This window comes from Periplaneta americana, chromosome 15, assembly GCF_040183065.1.
Source record: "Periplaneta americana isolate PAMFEO1 chromosome 15, P.americana_PAMFEO1_priV1, whole genome shotgun sequence".
Lineage (NCBI taxonomy): Eukaryota > Metazoa > Arthropoda > Insecta > Blattodea > Blattidae > Periplaneta > Periplaneta americana.
Genome location: NC_091131.1, coordinates 144,910,705 through 144,938,315, shown reverse-complemented (window position 1 = coordinate 144,938,315; position 27,611 = coordinate 144,910,705). Strand labels below are relative to the sequence as shown.

The 27,611-nt window shown below is 34.5% G+C and overlaps 1 protein-coding gene and 1 long non-coding RNA gene across 9 annotated transcripts in view; one reads left to right on the top strand and one right to left on the bottom strand.

The window, feature by feature from the left end:
* Pgant7 (N-acetylgalactosaminyltransferase 7) overlaps positions 1–27,611 on the top strand; it is a 185,175-nt gene that overhangs the window by 80,898 nt on the left and 76,666 nt on the right. The gene's annotated exons all lie outside the window — the stretch shown is intronic.
* LOC138715426 (uncharacterized) lies at positions 4,888–10,884 on the bottom strand. Of its 2 annotated transcripts, XR_011336319.1 has the most exons (7): positions 10,672–10,883; positions 10,385–10,544; positions 9,265–9,421; positions 8,908–9,158; positions 8,520–8,645; positions 8,086–8,293; positions 4,890–7,833 (listed from the first exon to the last, which is right to left on the bottom strand). It is a non-coding gene; the product is annotated as an uncharacterized lncRNA (long non-coding RNA). The 2 variants fall into 2 exon arrangements; XR_011336318.1 differs by having other exon boundaries at positions 4,888–7,833; positions 10,385–10,884.

Genomic DNA, 27,611 nt, shown 5'->3' with positions numbered 1-27,611 from the left:
CAGTGACAGTCACTGATAGAGAAACATTCGTTTGAATTGGAGTGTTCATACTGGGACACTGCAGTGCCTGACCCAGTCACAGTGATGCAACAGTGACATGTCCTCTTCATATGTGTGTCCAGACCAGTCATTACCCAACATTCATTTCTTTGAATTGGAGTGTTCACACTGGGACACTGATCACAAGACACTGCTTGCAGATTGCCAACAAAACACTCGCTCAGTACTCGAGCACAGTGAAACTAGTCATAATCCAGCCATGAGTTTAGATTTGATTAACACAGAAGATTTTATAAGTGAAGTAGAAAGTCGACCTGCTATTTAGGATATCGGAAGCGATGACTATAGCAATAAAGTGATGAAAACGAATGCTTGACAAGAAATTATAGCTAAGTTTGTGCCTGATTTCAATGAGAAAAGTATGGATGAAAGAAACAAAATTGGTACCTAAGTTGCATATTTTCTTTTCCACTGTAAATAATTCTAAATTACATTTCATGTGATGCTAACAAGGAAGGCTCACCAAGTGATAATGGATTTTCACAATGATTGTTCTTCCATATGTTCCATTTGAAGTAAGAAACCTCCCTACAAATTTCTACATCCGGAGAAAGCCTAGTATTCCAGATATGATTTTTTCACATTCTCCAATCCAGAGTTATAACAGCTAATGCAAACAGTGCTCTGTGCTAGACATATCAGGCAATAAATCTGATCTAGCCGCATACCGTACTTTCAAAATCTCTTTAAATAATATAAATTATGAAAATGACATAACAAATACATAATAGTCATGAAATTCACTATAGAATAGTCTATGAAGAAATTATAAGGAAATGTAAGCATGCCTGAAATTACTCATTGTATTGATCAAAGTAGTGGCAGTCATTGTGAAAATGCTCAAAACACAGTGAAACTTTGCACCACGACCGTTTTAGAAAAATAAATTTTTCAGTCAGCCTTAGAGCAGTTTTGTAAATTGACGTGAAAACAGAATTCTACAGGAGTGACGAATTTATCACGTTTGTTGTCAACGTACCTGGCTTTATGCTGGCCATATTTAAACATATTTACATATCTAGGACATAAAAGCTGATTATACGTTAAGGACTGAATTTATCACATTACCTTTCTGATGCAATACAATATTCATGTCAAATAACAAAAAATCAGAGAACTTCTGAATGATATTTGTCCAAGGTCTAAAGCCATAAACGTCAGTAGGCTGAATAATCGGAGTTGTGTGTTTTGGAATTGTTAACACTTCCACTGTTTTACCTTTTGGTGTTATTCTTTCTATAGTCAGTCTACCTCGGTAACTGGTCCATAAGTCTACCAAAAGAATGCTACAATAACTGATAGATGGAAAGTATATTTCTTGAAACCACTTGAAGAGGTGAGTTTTCATAAGCTTCCCTGATTTTGAGGGCAATGTATAAACATTTGAGGCCTTCTTCACGAAGGCAAAGGAGATATAAGACTTATCTGAGCGTAAAGCGATTATTTGAAAAATCATATTTCGAAGACTAGGCTTTCTCCAGATGTAGAAATTTACAGGGACATTTCTTATTTGAAATGGAATACGTGGGGAAAAAATCGTTGTGAAAATCTATTATCACTTGGTGAGCTTTCCTTGTAAGTAACTATAATATATGGCAATTCACTCATTCATAGAGTTCTGCCCAAGGGCAGGTCTTTCACTGCAAACCCAGCATTCTCCAGTCTTTCCTATTTTCTGCCTTCCTCTTTGTCTCCTCATATGATTTATAATGTCGTCTATCATCTGATATCTTCTTCTGCCCCGAACTCTTCTCCTGTTCACCATTCCTTCCAGTGCATCCTTCAGTAGGCAATTTCTTCTCAACCACTGACCCAGCCAATTCCTTTTCCTCTTTCTGATCAGTTTCAGCATCATTCTTTCTTCATCCACTCTTTTCAAAACAGTTTCGTTCCTTATTCTGTCTGTCCATTTCACATGCTCCATCCTTCTCCATATCCACATTTCAAATGCTTCTATTCGTTTCTCTTCACTTCGTTGTAATGTCTATGTTTCTGCCCCATACAGTGCTACACTCCACACAAAGCACTTCACTGTCTTTTCCTTAATTCTTTCTCCAGAGATCGCAGATGGGGTGGGGGGGGGGCAAAGGCTAATTGGGATTTCCCGGTCTTTGATTGGGCCTAAAACCCTGATAGACCTGATATTTAACCCTTGTGGTGAATTTTGGTGACGTCTGAACGGCCTAATTAGTCAAATCTACTCTGCTCATCTCCATGCTGGGGCCCCCTGAGATTTTTTAGGAACCACAAATGTTCACATAAAATTTCTAGTAATCTTTGTTATACTTTCCAACAACACATGAAGAGCAACAATCAACTTATCAGTGACATTTTTATAATATTTAAAAATATATAATATACTACTGCCAGTTAAAATCTGTCAAATATGCTCAAAATAAAATAATACCACAGTATCTTAAAATAAGAGAAAGTTTTTCATCTGGTGAGATAGCTTTCCTTAGCATCGTGTCCATTCCTGTGATTTCCTCTTTCATATTTTTCTAATAGTTCATCAAATGAAGTAGTACATTCGGAAGTACTGAAACTGTCACCTTGTCTCTGGTGGTCGTCATACAGAGTGTAAAACAAGCCTTTCTCCAGCCAATCACGTAGCAATGAATGTCTGTATAATGAACGTTTTTTCTTCATCCTCCTCCTGTTCAATAGCATTAACAACAAAAGGTTCTCACTCGAATCCATTTCACTAACTAATCACAAATTGTTTTATCAGAAGCTACTAACTAATCGGTTGGCAATACTAGCTGTGTTCGACACCATTGACCTACGAGTGTTCACTGCAATCACCCATGATCGTCACCAGTGTCCCAGTGTGAAGAGGGCCTTATAGTATATAAAACATCATTAACAGAATTTGGAGTAATTTTAACGATCCTTCGATTTTTCACAACAATGTAAAGCTTTAAAATGCAGGATTCTCAAAACTTCAAATTTTGAGTTGTTTTGCTTTTGAACTGGATCGTCGATATATTCTCCTACAATATCTTTGACTCTCTGCCAACGCTAGGATAGTTTTTCAATTTTGCGTCTGAAGAAATCTGTTGGTTTGGAGGAAGTCGCCAAGCCAAGTTTGTAAAGCACGTTCATTATCAAAGGAGTTTCGTGGAAGATTGTTGGATAGAGAATGGAAAAGGTGGAAATCTGGTGGTGTAAGATCCAGGAGATGTGGAATCACCTCCCAGCCAAGCTCTAGATAGTTGCTTTCATCATGATACTGGAGTGTGGGCATGCATTATCATATTGCAGCAGCACATGGTGCAGTCTTCCCAGTCATTTTTCTTTAATTCTGGCCATAAGGTGTCTGAGTTGTTAGCAATAAATGTCAGCAGTTATGGTTACATTCCTGGGAAGCAATTTGTAGTACACGATGCCTTCTTTATCCCACCAGGCGCGTAACATCATCTTGTGTGGCTGGACACTAACTTTTGTACAGGATGTTGTGTGTTGAAATGACAAAACCAATTCTTTGCAGTGCTATCTCAGATGGCATTCTCCCTGTATACGGAAAAAATGTTTCGAGCCACCATCTTCTGAATTAAACTGAAACAGAAGACTATATTGGAAGTTTTTTTTTCCTATTTGACACTCCCATTTGTTTAGCCCATGAATAGCACAAACTTTCTTCAATTCCGGATAATTCAAGGTGTATTTACAAGCACAACACTCCAAATAACAAATGACAGATGTTAAACAATATCCTAACAACGCAGTGTTGTGGTGATGAATAAAAACATTATGAACTTGTGAATCAAACTAATACATTCTTCTTAAGAGAAAGTATGAATGATGTACATGCTTGCTTCATTTGTTTTTGATGCTGTTAAACTTAAATCCGACACATACTAACTGAAAATGTGTAGCATTTCAAATTATTAAGTTAATTAGAAAAAAATGTTAAGGTTTTCTCTATTTCTAAAGAAAGAGAGAAAAATCAATCTTCTTAAAAATTTGTTATTAATTCTGTGATAGCTTCTGTACGAAATTTTGCATCTCATGAGTGTTAGTAAATAAAGTAGTGGTAGCAGTAGTAGTAGTAGTAGTAGTAGTATAGTGAGGATCACGTAAGTTCAGTTCCCAAACAGCAAATATTTCCGCCTTGTCAGTGTTGCCAACTGTTACCAGATATCACCACATGTAGTAAAATCACGATCCTATGTACTGAATGACTTCTTTACTCACCGTACTTTACCTTAATGTTGGAAGGTTATTCTAAATAGTTTCAATAATAATGAGAAATGTATTGCTATGTTCTATTCTTTTATTCCTTTACATTATTATTAGTACTAGCATTAATAGGTTACTAGACGTAAATATACAACAAAGTATAGTATATAATATTCAAGAATCAAATCTGTTCCAAGACCAATTAAATTATTGTCACTTCACTTCAAAGATTCCAGCGTACATATACTGTACTTCCTAAAGGTAGATAAATTAATAACCAATTGACTTTTGGTTGGAATTCGAATGAACTTCTGATTATCTTTTGAAATTAGTAAGGAAATGGATAATACAACTATGCTAAAACTGAAATAATAATAAATCAACTTACAAAAATAATTTTGGTCCTTAAAAGCCATAAGTAATTTCACTTCTAGATACCTTTTTAAAGATTTCATTTGTTTGTAAATTGCTTAATAATGCTACACTTACACTTATTATTTCTGCAACTCCACGTCTGTCATTGAAAAAATGTATGATACATAACTGTGAAGTCTCTTTTTGGCTCTTGTGTCCTAAATTTAAATAAGAAAAAGCAAATGATTCAAGAAATGTGAGCTGGTGAAAATTAAATACTCAATTAATAAAATAATTACTACCAAAAGAATATTTTATTAATTCTATACAAAAGATGGATTACACAGAACAGATGGCCAGAAATCATAGATTTATACACAACATACAGCATGAAACGATCATCAAAAAATGCTTTTTGTACACAATAACATCTTTCAAACGAAGTGAAATAGCCAATAAGTTCAATAAATATTATGTTAATAAGTAATAACTATAATTAATAATTATCTACAAGCTGTGAAAGGGAATAAAATAGTATATTGTTGAAATTAGGGGGTTATGGTTTATTACGTGTATTTATAATTTTAATTACTTTTACTACATTTAATTATATTTTAATTTCTATTAGATTAGTTGGTGGTGTGGTTGTTAGTTTTATCTGTGTACGTCAGACTATTAAGGAAAAACTGAAAGAAATATTAAATCTACTATCTACTTTATATAACAATATTTAATCAAGAACTGAATATTACTATTAATTTAATAACATAAGACCCAAAACATCTCCAAGTCCAGACAATACTCATGCTGATTTTCTTAAACATGTTGGCAAACAAGCAAACTCACTACTTTTATCTTGTAATCTCATCTAAAATACAATATCTGTCTGGAGAAAATCTATCATAACATCAATTTTGAAAAGCAATTATTCAACTAATATCTTTTCGAGTTATCGACAGATACCACTTACTAGTATGATAGCCAAAATTATGGAAGAGATGATTTCATAGATTGAATTGGTTCCTGGAATCTAGTAACTAACTTTCATTTTATTGGGTTGACTTTAGAGAATTGCATTCAACAAATGGACAGATTTTAAATTTTAGTCAAGATATTAAAGATATTTTAAACAGAAAACAAAACAACTTAACAATTTTAATTTATTTTCAAGGATCATATGGCTCTGTAGATATAAATCACTTAAGAAATTGCAAACTTAGGGTGTCCATGATAAAGTGTTACACTGGGTCAGTGACTTGATTATTTGATTCATTGTCACAAATATGTAAATAGAGACAGATTCATCTGGGCTTCCCACATTGTTGTTTTCAGGAATACATTTTCCAATATTAATGTCGATGGTCTAACTAAAGAAATAGATCTTATGATAATCTCATCATTTGCAGATAATATGGTTGTCTAGAACAAAAAATCACAGTCCACAAATATTAATAAACTGAGCCAAAATCCCAACAGACTTTTTGACTCTACTTGGAGAACTCAAACTTGCTCAATTAAGGGAAACTTTACTAATAAAACACAATCCCAAGTTATTTCAAAATGAATAGTATATAAGTTAACTTTAACAGATGATGTTAAGAAATGTGATACTTCTCCAGACATTTTAAAAATCATTAGAAACGATAAATGATCTGGTCAGTGAGTGACTACATACAGTATTTTTTATAGATGGATCCTGTTTACCAAGCCATAGATGTAGTGGTGTTGTAGTACAATACCAGTATATTCCCTTTTACAGGGAATTATATTCAAACACTTGTTTGCCCCATTTTAACCGTGACAACGCTTTTTAGCTTTTTAAACATTCTGGTTATTGTATTGTGTTTGTGTTTAGTGAAAGATTTTAGATAAGGGCGCAAATAGCCATAGTAGCTGACACGCCCTTTTTAAACGCCACTAACTAACTAACTAACTAACTAACTTCAAACACTGACTAATTTTGATAGTGAAAATTTAGATACACTTTTAAGCTTACAAAATCTCCAGTATCGACTTCATAAATCTGAGAAGGCTGTCATACTATCAGATTCAAAATCAGATGTTCTTGCTGAAGTAATGGACGTAACAGCATGAAATCTCAATATTTTACAGTGTTTTAATATTTTAAGCAAAATGGTCGAATTACATCGACGACTGGTACTTCCGTGGATCCATGAACTTTATGGAGTGGGAGGTAATGAGGTAGCTGAAAGGTAGCAAAATTACTGTAAGGTTATCTATACCTGCATCTTACCACACTGTTAAAAGAATAACAAGATCAGAACATGACAATGTGGTAACAAAAATCGGAATGATTCTAAAGCAAATGAAAAAATTGCAATAGGCCATCCGGCGTCTGCTCCACGATGGAGGAAAATCCTCAGAAGAAACCAACTAATCAGACCAAATGGGGGATCCAAACTACCCTCGAGTGCAGCTCTGAATTTGCAGGCCAACGAGTCTACTGACTAAGCTACATTGGTGGCTCCACTAAAAATATGAAGTACATGGCACTCAGATTATTAAATTGACAAACCTAAACAATTATTCATCAGTTAAGCTATAAAATATAATACATAGCAAGCAAGTTAATTCAATTTAAAAGTATAAACAATTCAATCAGTTGAAATATACAGAAACTGATAATAAATATCATGCAAATTACTTCACATTACAAGCATAAACAATTCATCACTTGTGGTATACAGCCTACTATTTAATTTACAGCACATACAATTCATCAGTTAAGCTATAGACCTACAGTCTACTATTCAATTTACAGCATATATAATTCATCAATTAAGCGAAACAAAAATATAGTACAATACATAGTAAAAATAATACACCTAATTTAATAACTGAACTTCTATGAAAATCTACAGTGGCAGTACTCATATTATCACAGGCCATGATTGTCTCAAATATTTACAAAGAACTGATATTTCAGAATCTCCCCATGCCATTTCTGAAATCTCAATGAAGATATGGATCATTGTCTTGACTGTTTAACTTTACACAGCTTTCAATCATCTGGTTAAATATTGGAGTGCAAGATAACAAATGACATCAACTGCTGAACACTTGGTATCAATCAACCAACAACTTCATTACATTAAAGGGGAAAAAAAACTGAAAGAATTAATTGTATATAGACACAACACATAAGACAAGGCAGCTTCAGAACAGTAATTGGCAAGGCTCTGTTGTTTTAGGATTCTTATGTAGATTCAATTTCACCTGAAAGAAAAAAGTAGCATCTATAAGTAGTAGTAGTAGTAGTAGTAGTAGTAGTAAAGATAATAATAATAATAATAATAATAATAATAATAATAATAATAATAATAATAATAATAATAATAATGACTGTAAAGTATGGAAATTAATATTGCAATGTAATATCAAAAGGTGATTTCACACCATCAACTCTTATCATTTAGTACAACTCTTATCATTTAGTACAACAAATCTATTATATTCAGTTGCAATCACCAGTAGCTGTTCTTTCCTCCATTTTGTTGTTGGCTGATTTTTCACAAGTCTGCTATGATATGCAGCACTATCCATGACAATAACGCATTGCCCTAATGTTCTCAGGTCAACAACTGTGTTTGCACCCACTTCTCAACTACAGGGCTATTCATAGCACTATGGTAGTCCTGACTTTTCTTTCAATTGCATGAAAAAATTAAATCAGCACCTGCAATAAAAATTATACCTGGGCATATAATTACGTCACATGAATTCACAGCATTTAAATAAAGAAAATAAAACATAACATAACATAACATGACATGACATGAGATCCTCTTTGGTGAAAGGCTTTCCCACGTTTTTATTTAGTCACCAATTTTTATATTTTTGTACCCTGATTTAAAAAATTACTCTTGCCAAATTTACGTAAAATATAAATCAATATAACTTACCGAGTATAAATCCACCTTTCGTTCCGGCATCTAATCTTCCACCCTCATTTGTTGGTCTATGAATAACACCATTCATGTCACTGGAAACTTCACCTGGTTTATTTCATGAATAAGTGGGTGATCATACTTAAAAAAACAGAGAGAGAAAAGCAATTCACATTGACACTCTAAGAGACACAAAAATTTTAAAGACAGGAAAACCGTTCAAGAATTTTATAACTAACCTCTAGTTATAATATGAAACTATTAATTGCAAAACATGTTGTTCCCACCTGAATTCATTACTAGTAGCCTATATTAATTGCAATTTCATATTCCACATAAGTGTTAATCTATTTGTTAGTAAAAAATTCAATCACTCAATGTCTCACAATACATTGAAATTTACCATTCATAAAAATCCAAGTCTCATCCAAGAATACTACGGGTTTAGGGTTCTCACGCTCCACATTTCTTATATATTCTCTTAAAAACGAATAACATCACTTTCTCATACATGTGTATAAGGATCCCCTTTGCTCCATAGAAATTTCATCTCTTTCAAAATTTTTTTCACCGATGATAAGGATACTCTAAATAAATATGTTTCATAATCATCATTCATATGTTCCAGAACTTTTGCTGCTGTTAGTACTTCCCCTGTAACAGTAAATGAAAATTATGCCATATTTTTATACATAGGCCTATGACTAATATCAGAATTACATTGCATAAATCAACACAATAATTCCTGTAACTTCCCTACCTTTATGTAACTTGTCATAAATAAATCTCGCAATTGCATCTTCCGTAAAATCATCAGCATCAGTCACTGGATGTTTACGTAGTCTATGTTTTCCTAGTGTCACGAGTGGGGTCCCCTTGTGTGAATTGATCACTTTCGTGGCTGTAGTTAAGCCAAGCTGTAATAACAAACAATAACATAATACTTCTAAAAATTGTTATATCATAAAATTCATGCATAATACCAACATTTACAGCTATATGAATAGAAAATGATCAACATGTTAGGTTGGGTCTACGATAGGTTTAAGTAGGCTAATATTTAGGTAATTCTCCAGAAAAGCTACACCAAAGAAGGCATAATTTTATTTTGTTTAATTGATTTCTGTGATATTTACATAGTGATGAACACGTGGTTTTAGTGCACAGCCACAAATACTTTCAGCACAAAAATCCTTTGACACTTACCTGTATATTCTAATGCATTGTTGTAGTCCCTCCCTCAAACTTGTTACTAATTACCAATATAACATGCGAGAGGTCCAGGACGAAGAGAAATGGTTAGTTTCCCAGTAGTGCGTCCTCATCCTCTCGAGTGTTATATCTTAACAAGTACTTTGGGTGGGGTAGCTTTTCTGAAGAAACACCATATTTAATATTACTTAGACCAGTCATGAATAAATTATTCAGCCAGAGTCAACGTTCCTATGCTTTATAGAGTATGTTATATAGTTATTATATAAAACTGAATTATTTTTAAGCACCATAACAGGCCAACATTCATGTAATATTTGCTGCAATATCAAGTTAATAATTACAATATGACTTGTATTTTCTTCGGCCGATGTGGCATGTAAATTGTGATCTGAACGGTTAATTTAATACCAAAAGAGAAAACTGGAAATTTACTTTCGTGCTGTTTGATTACTTGTTCGTCTAATTTGTAAATGTATTTAAGCTATCACCTACTGCAGTATTACAGTATCTTAAATGTATTTAGTTTGGCAATATGAAAATCACTGACTTGATTAAACATTAGGCCTAACCTAAAAATTTGTTTTGTTTGACCACAATCATGAAATTATTAGTGCAAACTCCTAAAACTGAATACCACTTTGAAATGTATGCTTAAGAATACTTACTCCTAATAATTGTCCTATTCTGGTTGTAATTGCTGTCTCCGTTAGCATAATTCCTTCTTCATTACCTTCTTTCTTCAACTCATTATACACGTGAACTACAGATTTCTGAAGCGTACTCTGAATGCCACACATTTTCTTCCTTGGAGGAGTCACTGCAACACTATTTCATTTTTTTGACATAGTAATAAAAATCTAAACACGAAAGAAATTCATTAAAATTTGAAATAATATTTCTATCCATTACCCACGTGCATTATCACGCCCAAGTATATTATATTCATTCGTACTTATCTGACTATTCTTGAATTATAACCACAACGCAACACATAACATAACTATAATGTATTAATATTAATACTAATATTAATTAATTATTAATAAGTTCGAATTTCACTATCTTCCAGTAACCGGCTGAGAAATCTAGTACAATTTTAATTTCATGGAACTCCAGTACCGGCAAATATTGTCGATATTTGCCTCAGCTGCCAACATACCGGTTACAAAATCACTACCATTTATAGTATTTGTCAGTATCGAAATTCGAAACGAAGTTGGCAAAAGAAAATTCAACCTTCAAACTAGAAAATCACCATAATCCACTAGCATTTGTAGTAATGGGGGAAAAATGGTTAGGTTTCACCCTTAGGGTATCAAGTTACCTGGTCTTCCCTATAGTAGTAGTAGTAGTAATAATAATATTGTCATCACCATGGGTGCCTGCAGAATTAATTCCAAGGGGGTGCAGACAGCACACAAAAAAGTATCCTATATCCAAGATCAGTAATTTAAGGAGTTAGGTATATCTTACAGCAGTAAAATTTTGGAAATATTCAACATTTTTTTCCTCCATTACTGTATCTTGTACAATAATGAAAATTAGTATGTATAAAACACTGTCCTTCTGCTATATGAAAAAAATATTTTTACGATTTAAAGAAAATTATTATTATTATTATTTTTTTTTTTTTTTTTTTTTTCAGTTCACTGTGCAGTGATGATGAAGTGTTCTCCACATAATTAAAAAACTATCCAACATTCTGTGATGAAATTTTTTGTCTGTATTTATGCATGTCAAATCTACAATATGATGAAAGATCACTTCTGTACCTTTGATAGATTGTCTGATAAAAATAAATTCCTTAAAAAAATGATCAAATTTCAATATTTTCTTCTAACACAAAATAAAAAAAAAAAATATTATTTTTTAAGGAATGTAGTTCAAACAGCATGATATTGTTAACATGAGTTTCAGCAATAAAATAAAATAGAGGGAACATAAAAACGTTCATAAGTTTATGAGTTATGATGGAAACACTTCATCACTGCACTGCCAACAGTTTGAATTTTGAAAAAAAGTGTATAAATAATTTTTTTTTAAATCGTAGAAGTATTTTTTTCATATAGCAGGACAGTATTTTACACATACCGTACAAGATACAGTAATGCAGGAAAAAAATGTTGAATATTTCCAAAAATTTTACTGCTGTAAGCTGTACCTAACCCTTTAAGGTTAGAGCATTTGAATTTGCCAAAAAAAAAATATTAGCCCATTATAGCAACGGCCACCTTGAACCTCATCACAGTCTACTATATACAGTCATGAAGCTTGAGTTTTGAGGGTGCTAGAAACAATAGACTGTGACGGTACTATTTTGCATTGCCTGTAATGAGGCGATATTAGCGATTCTAGTGGTGAGCAACTATCTAATGTTTGCATATTTACTACGTATTGAGCTTCGTGACTGTATATACTAGACTGTGACCTCATCACATCCTTTCAGTATATTTTTTTCAATGCATTTGTAGCGGAAATCTGAATTTTTTGGTTGGCAACAGTGTTGCGTGTCATCACCATCATTTAGCACTCACGTCAGACTTGTTGTTATGTGCAGTGTGTGAGGTTACCACTAGAGCAATTTCAGAATAAGAAGGTATATAAGGCAGACTAGTTCAGGCCAGACTATGTCGACTAGCCAGTAACAGTGAAGCTGTGTTGCCTAGTTAAATCTTTGCAAAGTCTCGCTGAAGCATTGCATATTAGTTTCTTTCTTGCGCGCACAATATTTATGGCTAGGAATGAACTTTAAGCTGTGTCATTCGATAGAGTTACAAAGTCTGAATTCAACTGTACAAGAATGCAATTATATATCAACTGACTTGTGTGTTAACGCTTTAAGACTAAACAGGGATATCCAACCTACTCTCTGCATCAAAATCCACAGTTAATTCCCGATTTACCACGAAAATCGTCTGTAGCTGCATTTAGATTGGCAACAGGCCATGATTGTTTGGCCAAACACCTGCATAGAATTGGAATATAACAGTCCCCTAACTGCCCATTTTGCAACTCAGACCAAGAAATGGATTCAGAACACCTCAAAATCTGTGCTTCAGTGGCTGGTCATGATAATATCTTTGAAAAATATTGGAGTACAAGAGGTCAAATGACTTTATTGTCAAATGCCTGGCATTAGAAAACAACAGCAACATATAACATATTTTGCTCTGAAGTCCCTCTCTGTAAACGAAGATAGATTCTATGTATTTTCAAATTCAGACGTGGACTGTTTTCTCCTGTGTGATGTGTAACTTACCGTAACAATGTATCTTGAAGGGATTGCAAGTGGCTCTGGTGTTTCATCTGTTATACGCACAAGGATAGTCTTACACTTATAGTGAGAAGTATTGTATTTTCTGCATATAATTTTTCTAAAGGACTAACTTATGATGCAGTGCATGTCAGTTTTTCACAAACAAAGAGTTTGACTGCAGAGGCTTGTGGTTTAGGAGTGCATATATTATCTCGTATTCTCGGACAAGGCAAGGAGACAATTCTAATAGGTGGTATACCTGCATTTACTTCTCCTGGAAAATAACGCAAAACAAACGTGTTAATTATTTGGACGATTTTCAGAACCGTGTATTACTTATCATATGATATTTGAAATATATTAGTATGTGTTAGCAGTGCCATTATAGAACGTGGAAAGCAAGAAGGAAGCTGAGAATAACCACAGGTACGATTTTCAATTTTCATTGGAATATTATACATGGTATAAGACGAAATATTGCTTAAACATATGAGATATTTGGTTGATATTGTAAACATAAGCATTTCTGTCTCTTTTTCGATGAATTATACGAAGAGTATTAACAACATTCTTCCTTAAGAGCATTAAAAGAACTTTATAAGATGAAGCAATTTAATTACACTTCACTTTTAAAATAAATACAGGCATACAAGGAACGAGTAGATTTTATATTTCCAAAACTCAATTTTTATTTTAAAAACCTTGCATTATATATAATATATTACACTTCATACGTTTTTTCTAATATACAATTTTATCTTCAATATTAATAACATTATTGGGTTACGGTTTTCATATTCACTTCTGTACAACTTCCTTCACTAGACATACTGACACAGGCCAGAGTGATAGTACATAGAACCCTGTACCCTTAGGTAGATATAAGTTTGAGGATTAAATTAAATAGATAGGTTTGATTTGACAAAATAAAACAAAGGAATCTTCAATTTCAATACGAGTACTGAATTAGGCCTACATATGAACAGATATGCTTATATTCTTATAGCTGGATTCTTAGCCAGAATATAGAATTATGGACCTCTAGATACGTAAAAGTTAGAGAATAAAATTAAATTAGATAGACTTAGTTTAACAGAGAAAAATAAAATAGTCTACAATTTCAGTCTGAATTATGTATGAACACATATTATGCTTACGTTGCATTATAGCCAAATTCATAACCAGAATATAGAACCCTGGACCTCAAGGTAGGTATAAGCTAGAGAATTAAATTAAATTATATAGGCTTCATTTAACAGAGGAAAAATAAAATACTTTCCAACTCCAATATCAATAATAAATTACGTACCTACAGATATATTTACGTTTTATTATCGCTAGATTCGTAGGCTGCCCCTACAAACAAACTTTAGCTCATCTTTCCTTTGAAGAAATAAACAATAAATTCAGCATTGCTGTACAAGGAAGTCTGAACATTTGGATAAATTTTCTCGCCCTTAATTTTTTCAAGAGAGAATTTCCACATTCAGATAGTGCAATACAATATGCAGCATTTTTTTTTTTTTTTTTAAATTAAGACATTCTTTATCTGACATTAGCATGGTAAATTTCTACATATGTCATTTTATTTCGCAAGTTAGTAACTCCAAAATCTGCTGATCTGTGAGGCGAAGAAGTAATGAAAATTGGGATGAAAATTACTTCAGTAAGAGTAATTATATTTAAACATTACACACAAAGAAGGAACTGCAGCAAGCAACGACTGATATTTCTGTCCTTACCTGTTGTCTCTGTCTCTGTTCTTATCTGTTGTCACTGTGCACCATGTGACATCGTACTGCTGCTAGTACTCAATTGGCGTAGGTCATATGCCTTCTTATTTTAGTTAGTTATTTACCGATGCTGTATCAACTACTAGGTTATTTAGCGTCGATGAGATTGGTGATAGCGAGATGATATTTGGCGAGATGAGGCCGAGGATTCGCCATAGATTACCTTGCATTCACATTACGGATGGGGAAAACCTCGGAAAAACCCAACCAGGTAATCAGCCCAAGTGGGGATCGAACCCGCGCCCTAACGCAACTTCAGACTGGCAGGCAAGTGCCTTAACTGACTTAGCCATGCTGGTGGCCTAACATTCTTATTCTGAAACCACAAAGTAGAAGACACCACCTGTGGAGTAACGGTCAGCGCGTGTGGCTGCGAAACCAGGTGGCCCGGGTTCGATTCCTGGTCGGGGCAAGTTACCTGGTTGAGGTTTTTTCCGGGGTTTTCCCTCAACCCAATATGAGCAAATGCTGGGTAACTTTCAGTGTTGGACCCCGGACTCATTTCACTGGCATTATCTTATCACCTTCATCTCATTCAGACGCTAAACAACGTAAGATGTTGATAAAAAGCATCATAAAATAACCTACTAAAAAAAAAAAAAAAAAAAAAAAGGAAGACTATTCTCTCTGCTTAATGTAAACAATAATTCAGTTCGCTTTTGTATTGCAGATACATGAGTAGTGTGTGAATATTTACACGTATGCGCGTACAATATGCTGTTTTACTATTAAGGAGAAATTAATGAAATTGAATCGAGTAAGATGAGCAACATAAGGGATTTTTTCTGTAAAAAAAAAACAAAAGACTGATAATATGTCTTGTGAAACCTGGAAAATAGCCAAAACTATTATCAATCAACTACAAGTTTTTATTAATAGATGTTTGAGAAACATATTAAAAATATTCTGGCCTGTCCAGATATTCAACAGAAACCTATGGTTAAAAACTAAACAAAAACCAGTTGAACTTGAAATTCGGCATAGGAAATGGGGATGGCTGGGACATACACTTTGCCGACCTCCAGATGACCCCGCCAGGAAGGCATTGGATTGGAATCCGCAGGGCAGCAGAGGAATTGGCAGACCTAAGATAACATGGAAACGAACTGTACTCACAGAAGCAAAAACGATGGGGAAGACATGGCGTGAGATCAAGAAGTTGGCCAGGAATAAAGTCAGATGGAGAAGCTTTCTGAGAGCCCTATGTTCCACGCAGGAATGATGGGAATATTGATTGATAATATGTCTGCAACACGCATTGCAAGTACCAGTAGGGGTTGGGATAATCAACAAGAAACCTCAACTAACTGTTTCAGCTCTAGAACTACAAATACCAGAATTAAACAACTTGCTCTCCATTTGGATTCGAGTGTTAATCGATCCAATTAACAATCAGACGAATTGGACATTGGGTTACATTTGAATTCGAATTCTCCTGCTAATGATGAAATTCGTCTAAAATGACTGAAGAAGCTTTGGGCTCCAAGACAAACATACAATTTTAAAAATGACGTGGACACAATGAAACGGACATTTCGATCTGAATGGTTGACAGCATATCCCTGGTTAGCTAACTCAGCTGGCTCAACGAGGACTTCAAGGACAATCTATTGTCTCCCCTTGCCTTAAATATCATAAGTTTCACTCCCATCTCCCCTACTCCCTTCCTTCCTCCCTCCCTCCCTCCCTCCCTCCCTCCCTCCTTCCCTCTCTCTCTCCCTCTCCTCTCTCTCTCTCTCTCACTCTGTTTATACAGAGAATGAATCTCGCTCACATTTGCAGTAGAACAATATGTTGTTACTCAAATGTCTTCCATACTGCCGATGTGACTCTGTTGCATCCAATAAGGATTCTCAATATGAATATGATGTACTCCAAGGTGGCTGTTGGCCGTGCAGGTCGCCCATTTTGTATGCCCATTTCCTGGCTTCTCGCACCCTGAATGAAGAGATCAGTAAGAAGTTCCTAGCTCTGGTCATGAGACATTTCTTTTATTCTGTGACTAATAGTCTTACCCAATGATGGAATTTTTTTTATTTATATTCTTCCGCAACATCACTTAACATAGGTCTAATTTTCAGTTTTTTTTGCCGCTGATATTATTAGTTCTTCGCCAATATTATGAGGTTTTTTCTGTTGGGCTATTAACTCAGAAACTACATTTGAAGCATGCAATGCTTTGTCAGAAACAGAAATGCGTTTTACTAATGCACTGGAGGATTTTTCCTGTGACTTTAAGAGACATTGAAAATATTCTCTTGGTTTTGAAGCTATATGAGAATGTTTACTTTCTAGTTGTTTTAATTTATTTGGCACTATCGACTGATTTTGACAAAATATTTCCGCATATAAGACACTTGGGATTGTGTTTATATTCATCTCTACGCCAGGTAAAACCATATTGCAAGTATTAATCACGTATTTACGAAACGCAGTACATTTTTGTGAACTCTGAAGGGAATTTTCGCTCACATTATTTGAATTAGCACTGCTGTCATCTAACCCAGAACTTTATTGCGATTGTCTTTTTCGAATTAAAAATTTTTCATGATAAAATCTAAATAAAGCACTTTTGATAAAATAGTCGCACTATCACCTGCACACACATATACACTGAAACTGTTCAATATGTTCTGACGATTCTAAACTCTGTTTATTACTAAGTGGAAAGAGTAAACGAATTACTAAGCATTGTTGCAGGTGTTGAATTTTCATTGTTAAAGTCTGTCTCAAAATAAAATGTAACATATCAAGGACTTTGTTGTAAATAAAAAAAGATGCATTGTAAAGAGACTTTCTGGATGGCATAAAATTAATTTTTCAATTCCAAAATTTCGCAACACACTCCATGGAGCTGCACGACATACCAGTTGGGAACCCCTGTCCTAACCTATATGAAAACGAAGATAATCATGGGTTATCAGTTTCAATTGAAACGCAATTTCTGACTGCAATTCGTGATGAAAATAGTATCGAAAGGTTTTCCTCAAAATTATTCTCTTATTAAGCATTTTTAGCGTACTTTTATAACTGTTCTGATGTAATTAGGTCTATACATTTTACTGAAAATTCCCCCTCTTTAAGCAGTTTTTAGTTTGATTTTATATATTTTGTTAATATAATTATACATTTTCCTGAAAATGCTCCCTTTAGGAAGCAATTATTTTAGTTAATTGATTTTTGCTAAGTATTATGATTATACTGATATAATTATAAACTGATAACTTTTCTCTTATTAAGCAATGTTTTTCAGCTTATCGATTTTTCTAAGTTTTATAATAATAACTAAAAACTTTCCTCTTAGTAAGCAACTTTTAAACTTGATTTTAAGTTCTACTGGGTGTTCATTTCAAAGTGTGTCATGACGTCACTGTTGTTGGGTCACCGATTTGAAGCGAGTTTGAGCTGATATGTTAGAGAAGCTGCCTATTATTTAAGGCGTTCTTCAATCTGAACTTGAGAACGTGTACGGTATAACTTGAACGTCGTAGCAACAGATGGCAGTCTGTACGGTCTTTGTGCTACCATAACCTCTTTCGAACTGTGTTTTGCGCCGGCAAGTCGTACGCAGGGTATTTGTTATCATCGGTTGCATACGGTAACATTCCACAACACAAATCAAATGCTCCGTGTCCATGTTGACCGTCGAAGTTAATGTCAACAAATACGTAAGTAATCGTCTTAACCCTCTCCCCATATCCCGACAGTACGTATTTCCAAACAGTTCACATTCCTGCCACTACCGGCGTTATCGTACGTATCGGTACGTACTCTTCAGAATGAACGCCGTACTTGCTAGCCATCTTCTCTGCCTCTTAGTTTATACACCTGAGCTGCGGAAGTGTAGGAAGATTGAATTCTCTAGGCTCATCAACTAGCCACATGACGGCGTACAGTGAGCCAAGACACATTTTGAACTGAACACCCAGTATAATTTATTCATAACTAAAAACTTTCCTCTTACAAGGAAACATTCTCTACCTACGAACTGCGATTTCAATAAAAATTCTCACAATTGCCAAGTCTGAGTCAGAAAATAATCTGCTAATAGTCACTCACCTAGCTTTTTCCTCATTAAAGAAATGTATTTTTAATTAAATGTCTTATACGCCACTCTTACACGCAACGCAGCATGCTATGAATTCGTCGTATTGTACATACCAGTATGCGACCACCACACTGCAGAGCTCTGGACCTTCAAATCGTGTCTGTAACTCTGTGTATTTGAGAGGGGGTTGCAGTTGCGGTACTGTGAGTTGTATGTTAGTGTGTTCTGATGAATCATGTGGAAGTGGTGTTATGAAAAGAAGTGGTTGTATAGTATATAAGTTTTGAAGAATAACAAAAGTGATAAAACATTCAATTTAGTTTGGAAGGTCTATAAGAATTATTATGTTTGTGTGCAGTCTTAATTTGGGTATTTGCGAGTGTTTGCTTTTATTTTCACTATTTTAGTTCCAAAAAATGAGATCTATTAATCCAGTTAATGTCATATATGTACATTCTAAAGAACTTCGTCGATTCAAAATACAGTGAACTACAGGAAGACTGTATTGATGTTCAGTTTTTTGCTTATGAACTATTTGACTTGATTCAGGATAAATATCAATATAGAGGCGCAGTTATGATGTAGATACATTAGATATATTAGATGTAGATAGTGCATCAGACAATGAAAACACTGATGAACTTGTGAAATCCGATGACACAGACACACCTTCATCAAAAAGTGAGTATGAAATGTTACCTCCAGTTAAGACACAGACAACCACTTTAACCGATGATGTCCACATCTGTGGAGTAACGGCTAGCGCATCTGGCTGCGAAACCAGGTGGCCCGGGTTCGATTCCCGGTCGGGACAAGTTACCTGGTTGAGGTTTTTTCCGGGGTTTTTCCTCAACCCAATATGAGCAAATGCTGGGTAACTTTCGGTGTTGGACCCCGAACTCATTTCACCGGCATTATCACCTTCATCTCATTGAGACACTAAATGACCTTAGATGTTGATAAAGCATCGTAAAATAGCCTACTAAAATAAAAATTAACCGATGATATAATCAATAAATATCGAAAAATTAATGACCACAAAAATAACTAACAAGCATACCATATTATCAACTGCAAAAAAGTTCAGACTGGTTTTGTATATAAGACTGTAGTAGATTATTTTAAAAAGCCTCCTAAACACCATGTGTTGTCAACAATAAAAAAATAAATTACGGAAGCATTTAAAACTTCACACCAACGAGGTCTTCCGGTGCATGACTATAATCTAAAACAGTGGGCATATCACTGCACGTAAAGTTACTAAATTTATTTCTTGTAAAGAAATTGAAAATGAATCCGAACTTACTGACAAAGCCAGTGAATTCGTAAAAGATGTTAATAAAATCATTGATGAAAAGCATTACAGTTCCATTGTGTTTAACACAGACCAATCACCTTTTGAATATGAAATGACTTTTGGCAGGACACTGTCATCAAGGTGAAAATAACATTCTTGCAGCAGTGCAGTCCATAGCATCCATAAGATATGCTTATACTATCCAAAGTCATATGTTCCTCTGCTGGTTTGTTAGGTTCGCGATTGTTTACATTTTCAAGAACCGAAGGGCGAATTTTGTCCTAGAGTAAAGCAATTGATAGAGAGGGAAACGTCTTTTAATATTGTAGTAAGTGCCAGCTCATCAGGTAAACTCTCTAAACTCCTTGAAAAAACTTGCCTGAAGAAAGTTTTCATTCCTGCTGTACAGAAAAATACTTTACTTCTTTTAGATCCATTGAGTGGACAAACAGATATAAATATATTTACAAATGATAGTAGAGATATAGCAAACGCATTTAATAAACACTACTCAAACTCTAACAGATTACATCCCAATACCAAAAATACTGACAAATTTATCAAAAGAGAATTACATAAAAATAATAAAAACAATATTACTAGTACAAAACCTGAAATATTTCATCAAAATTTTACTTCCAAAGAATTACCTCTAGCTTTACAAAATTTAAACACCAAGAAATCTCCTGGCCTCGATAACATTCATTTCGAATTTTTTAAACATCTGGGGAAAAAAGCCAAGTCTGTACTTTTATCCATTTTCAATTTATCATGGAACACCTCAGTTCCTGCAGCTTGGAAAAAAGCAATCATTGTACCAATTCACAAAAAAGGGAAACCTGCTCATGATGTTAATAGTTATCGACCAATAGCACTATTAAGCATGATAGCAAAAACCATGGAGTCCATGTCTGGTGTACATGGACAAGAGCGAGTGCGAATCCGATCTAAAACGAGAGGACCCCAAGATCTGGCTGCTGGACAGAAGTTTCGAGTGGCACTACCTGGCTGCAGAATACACAACATAAGCGAGACATTAACTTAATCCAGGGGGACTCCTCCATGTAATAAATAAATTACGAATAATTCTGCTGCCGTATAAATATTGGGAAACTAAATTCTTGTTTCCAGCATTGTTCATTGAAATTTGCACCTTATTTACAAAATGTCTAGTGTGTGTCGTATATAAACCCCCACATATATATGACGTAGATGATTTCGAAACCGCCTTACTAAACGTAACGCCGCAATATGAGAACGTTATAATCATGGGTGACTTCAATTCAAACTTACTTGACTTACATTCTAGTACGACTAAAAGACTTAAATCATTCTTTCAGTGCCTTGATATGGTAATCCTACCCCTAGCTCCCACACATCATACGGAAGGTACAGACACATTACTGGACTTGATAATTACTAACAATGCCGACAAAATACTGACGCATGGACAGTTGCCTGCACCAGGACTATCAGGGCATGATATCATTTATCTATCTTTTAATCTGCAGTGTCCTAAATCGACTCCTAGAGTAATTACTTACAGGGATATCAAAAGAATAGATGATAATGCACTGAAAGAAGACGCTGCGCAACTTCCATGGCACATGATCTGGACATTACGAACTGTAGACGAGAAAGTAGACTTATTCAATACGTTAATACTTCAACTTTATGACAAACACGCACCATTAAAGACCAAACGTACCAGAAAGACCCCAGCCCCTTGGATGACGACTGAAATACGTAGCCTGATGTCCGAACGCGACTTAGCCTATAGGAAATACACCCGCAATAAAAACGACGAATATTTTAACTTATATAAACACCTAAGAAACAGAACGACTCAACTAATAAGAAACGCTAAACTCAAATACTCCTACAAACTTATAGAGCCCAACACAACCCCTTCCGAGTTATGGAAAAATCTGAAGGTCATTGGACTTGGAAGGGCTAGTGAACAAGCAGACATACCCATCCCACTTGACCGATTGAACGAACACTTTGTAAAGGACCCGACCTTAAACAACACAACGAAACAAGACACAGTTTTACCTGACTCAGCTCCCCCAACTCGAGACAAATTCTATTTTACTGACGTCACTCCTATTGACGTAATGAAAGCCATCCGACGCATCAAGACGAAAGCTCAAGGGCCAGACAACATTAGCATATTACTCATACAGAAAATACAAGACATAGTAATACCTACAATTGCACACATATTCAATAGTTCCTTAATCACTTCAACTTTCCCTAAAATATGGAAGCAAGCTTTCGTTCTTCCTCTTCCAAAAGTCAAAGTTCCCACCGACCCGAACGACTATAGACCAATCAGTATCCTGCCAGCCATATCAAAAGCACTGGAAAGAATCGTACACAGACAAATTACTAACTACATGAACGAACACAAACTATTCGACAAGTATCAGTCAGGTTTCAGAGCTGGACACAACACAAGCACTGCTCTACTTAAAGTGACAGAAGACATTCGTGAAGCAATCGACTCTAATAAAGTAACAATACTAACACTTCTTGACCTTAGCAAAGCTTTCAACTCTGTAAATTTCGACCTGCTCACCCATAAATTGAGAAATCTGCATTTGTCAGAGACTGCTGTGAGTTGGTTCGAATCCTACTTACGGGAAAGACAACAATGTGTTGTATCCGGGAATCGAAGCTCTTCCTGGTTTAACATAACATCAGGTATACCACAGGGTTCGGTACTCGGACCATTGTTGTTCACGATATATGTCAGTGATATTACATCTCATGTAAGGCATTGTAACTATCACTTGTATGCTGACGACCTTCAATGCTACATCTCTTCCCGCTTAGATCGAATAAATGACGCTATAGATAAATTGAACAAAGACATTGACTCGATTGTGACATGGACAAAGAAATTCCATCTTAATATCAATCCTGGAAAGACACAAGCAATCATATTAGGACACAAACGGCAAACCGACGCTGTAAAGCACCTCGACATTTCCCCCGTTAAAGTAAGTACAGTGCATATCCCTTTCAGTTCTTCAGTAAAAAATCTTGGCATTCACATGGATAATAATCTCAACTGGGACATGCAAATCACAGAAACCTGCAGAAAAGTATATTCTATTATTCATGTGCTAAAAAGGATAAATGTTCATCTTCCCTCTTGCTTAAAAAAATCCCTTGTGCAGACCCTTGTATATCCCCATTTTGACTATGCTGACATTTTACTGACTGACCTTTCCAGCGACAACAAAATGAAACTTCAACGTGCTTATAATTTGTGTGTACGTTTTGTAAGTAATGTTCGTAAATATGATCATATTACCCCATCCCTGGAAGCAATAGGTTGGCTTAAACTAGATAAGAAAAGAAATTTACATTCACTTCTCTTTCTCTTCGAAATCTTGAACTCTTCTATTCCTTCGTACCTGTCGTCTCGCTTCACTTACCTTTCTTCCCACCACAATCTGAACACACGCTCTCGCCATGAAACAATACTAACCATACCATACCATCCCATCGCACCTCCTCATACTCATCCTCTTTCACAATAGCCCTGCCAAGACTCTGGAATTCGTTACCTGCTAGCATCAGGGACTGTCGAAATAAAATTCAATTCAAACGCAAACTTACTAGGCACTTGGTCAGTAATTGAGACTCGTTCAGACATGGTTTCTTGTAAATAGTTCTTTTAATCTACCACAAAATATCTCAATATCCGGTAATTTCATCACTATAGAATTTTGTTATTGTAGGTTTAATTTGTAATTTAGTAAATACAAAAATATTCTTTGTTCTTAACTTCTATGATAAAATGTCTAGCTTTCATTAATCAGGTATTCTTGTCGTACTTTAATTTTTATTGTAATTGTAATTGTAAATTTAATATTAATTGTAATCTTATTGTTCATGTTATAGTTGTAATCCCCTGGTAGAGGGGCAGAGAAGGCCTGACGGCCTTATCTCTACCAGGTTAAATAAATAAATCTAATCTAATCTAAGATGTATAGTTCTCTTCAAAAGTCGAGGAAGATTTGAAAGTTCTTTTACTTTGTTAAAAAGCAAGTTTATAGAACAATAATAATACAGTTTTGTTTATAAGAAAAAGTATTAAAATGTTCTGTCACTCTAGTTTCTGAGCAATTAAACATATTTTCACATAGTTATTTTAGCATTAGAAAGACGAAATGTATTATAAAAAATAGCCTATATGTATTTTGCGTTGTATATAAAGTTATTTTTTTTTTTAAATAAAAGAGATCCAACAGATTAACTTGGTATTTAGAATCCCAAAATCTTTTATCACCAAGACAAAGCCGGCTTTCGACAACTACACTTTACCAATGAACAAGTCATACGCCTCGGCCAAGAAATAAAAGACAGTTTTAACAAGAAAGAAGATACCTTAGCAATATTTATTGACTTTCAGCTAGCATATGACTCTGTTTGGAGAAATAAATTATTACTAAAACTCCAGAAATTAGGTATCTCCAGCAATATGTTCAGATGGATATCAGAATTCCTTAGTCAACGATTCATTGCCACTAAATTCAATAACTCACTTTCTAGTTACAGACAAACATATCGAGGTCTACCTCAGGGCGCTGTCCTCAGCACAACTTTATTCAATATTTATATAAATGACTTATCCTCCCTATTAGAGGAATCAAACATGAAAACAGCACTATTTGCAGATGATATAGTTTTGTGGACTTCCGGATCTTACAGACATAGAGATAAAATTCAAAATTCTGCTCTTAAAGCTCTAAATCAACTACATCAAATTTGATGATACTCAATTTAAGCAAAAGTAACTACCAAATATTTTCACTTGGTAAAAAAGAAAGAGAATTCATTATCCAATACAATGGCCAACACCTTCCTAGGACTTATGAATCCAAATATCTTGGAGTTATTTTCGATAGTAAGTTAACATGGAGCAACCATTTGAAATACATTTCTGAAAAAGCTCGTAAAAGATTCTCCCTTCTAAAAAGACTAGCAGGAAAGAAATGGGGATGCTCTAGGAATACTTTGAACACTACATACAAAATGTTTATACAGCCAGTGCTGACATACTGCGGAGAAATTTTAATTACTTCACCTTTCATAAACGAAATAGAATATGTTCAAAACCAAGCTCTCAGACTCATTACTGGTGGAATCAAAACAACTCCAATAGATTCTATGAGATTCCTCACTAATATTAACAGCATCAAAATGACAATAAAAGAAAAAGCACTGATTCAATATGAAAAACTTACTAGATTACCAGGAAACAATTGGCATTCATACAGTCCTCTCTGTAGATTGAAAACTCAAAAAAGTTTCATATCCATTGTTCAAGAATTAAAACAGAAAATCAATATCCCGAATTTAAAAGAAAACCTACAAATTAAACCAAACCCTTTAACTCTATTAAATATGGAATATAATCTAAATTTAACAGAAGAAATACTGAAATCAGAAGTAAACACTGAAATACTAAAACAATTGTCTTTAGAGACAATTAATATTAGATACCCTCCACAAAACTGGCTTCATTTATACACTGACGGATCCTTGATCTCCGGAGAACAAGGTGCCGGTGCAGGTGTTACGTGCTGTCTCTTCTCACTTTATAGATCTCTTGGGTATGGAACAACAAGTTTTGATGGAGAAATCATTGCAATAAGTGAAAGTCTCAGGAATCTTCTATGCCACATCAATAAATTTAAAAATGCAATTATATTGTCAGACTCCAAAGCAGCTATTCTATCAATAGTCTCTAAACACACACCTTCATCTCAAACAGCAGAAATAACTAAAATGCTCTCTCAATTAATATCACTCAATAAAAGAATTGTATTCCAATGGATACCATCCCACTGTGGAATCCTGGGAAACGAGAATGCGGATGCTTTAGCAAAGAAGGGCAGCACTGCTACTTACAGACCTGTTACTAAATCTACGTATTACTCTGTGAAAAGATTTATTAAATCTGCATACTTAGACTTCAACAAACAAAATTTGATAACACAATCCCATGGGAAAAAATGGAACTCTCTGCATCAAAATCCACATTTAATTCCTGATTTACCACGAAAATCGTCTGTAGCTGCATTTAGATTGGCAACAGGCCATGATTGTTTGGCCAAACACCTGCATAGAATTGGAATATATCAGTCCCCTAACTGTCCATTGTGCAACTCAAACCAAGAAATGGATTCGGAACACTTCAAAATCTGTGCTTCAGTGGCTGGTCATGACAATATCTTTGAAAAATATTGGAGTGCGAGAGGTCATATGACTTTATTGTCAAACGCCTGGCATTAGAAAACAACAACATATTTACAAATGAGGAAATAATTTGCTTGCTGGATGGAAAAACTAAGTATGTAAATTATCTCAACCAAAAACAACATGGTTTATACAGCCATTATATATATATATATATATATATATATATTTAGACAGTATAAGTTTGTGATTTTTAGAGAAGAAGATTATTTCAGGTCCAAACTAATTACTCAGGAATTGGCAGAAAATTTACGTGATAGAATCTTATTCTAAAAATGCATTCTGTTCTGTATCATCAATTCTGTTCACCCAAACTTCGAGACATGCTGAAAATATATACTTGGCAGAAATTTGAATATGTGACAGAAAGACATAAACGATTTCAGTATGTTCCCTAAATAATTCTGCGTACTGGAAATAGTATTTGTTAAACACCTGGATGTGAGGAACCAGCTGTTGTGACATGTTTGTATTGCAAAATGACCCTCTGCGCTGACCGTGTGTGTGTGTGTGTGTGTGTGTGTGTGTGTGTGTGTGTGCGCGCGCGCGTGCGTGCGTGCGTGCGTGTGTATATAACAAACGTTTCTTAAAATCGTAGTGATTATTTCGATACTGCATACTGTAGTGGTAGTGTTAGGTGGGTGTAAGAACGGCGTTTAGGACGTGTAATTAAACACATTATATTTTTTTAATAAGGGAAAAACTAGGTGAGTGACTGTTACCAGATTATTTACTGACGCAAACTTAGCAATTGTGAAAATGTTTATTGAATTCGCAGTTCATAGGTAGAGAATGTTCCCTTGTTAGTGAGCAATTTTTAAACTTGATTTTAAGGTCTATAATTGTACTAATATTATAACTAACCATTTTTCCCGATTGACTGATGAACTAATAGCTAATGAAATAGCCACCATTTACACAATATATGATATGATATGATATGATATGATATATGATATGATATGATATGATATGATATGATATGATATGATATGATATGATATGATATGATATGATATGATATGATATGATATGCTATGATATGATATGATATGATATGATATGATATGATATGATATGATATGATATGATATATGATATGATATGATATGATATGATATGATATGATATGATATGATATGATATGATATATGATATGATATGATATGATATGATATGATATGATATATGATATGATATATGATATGATATATGATATGAT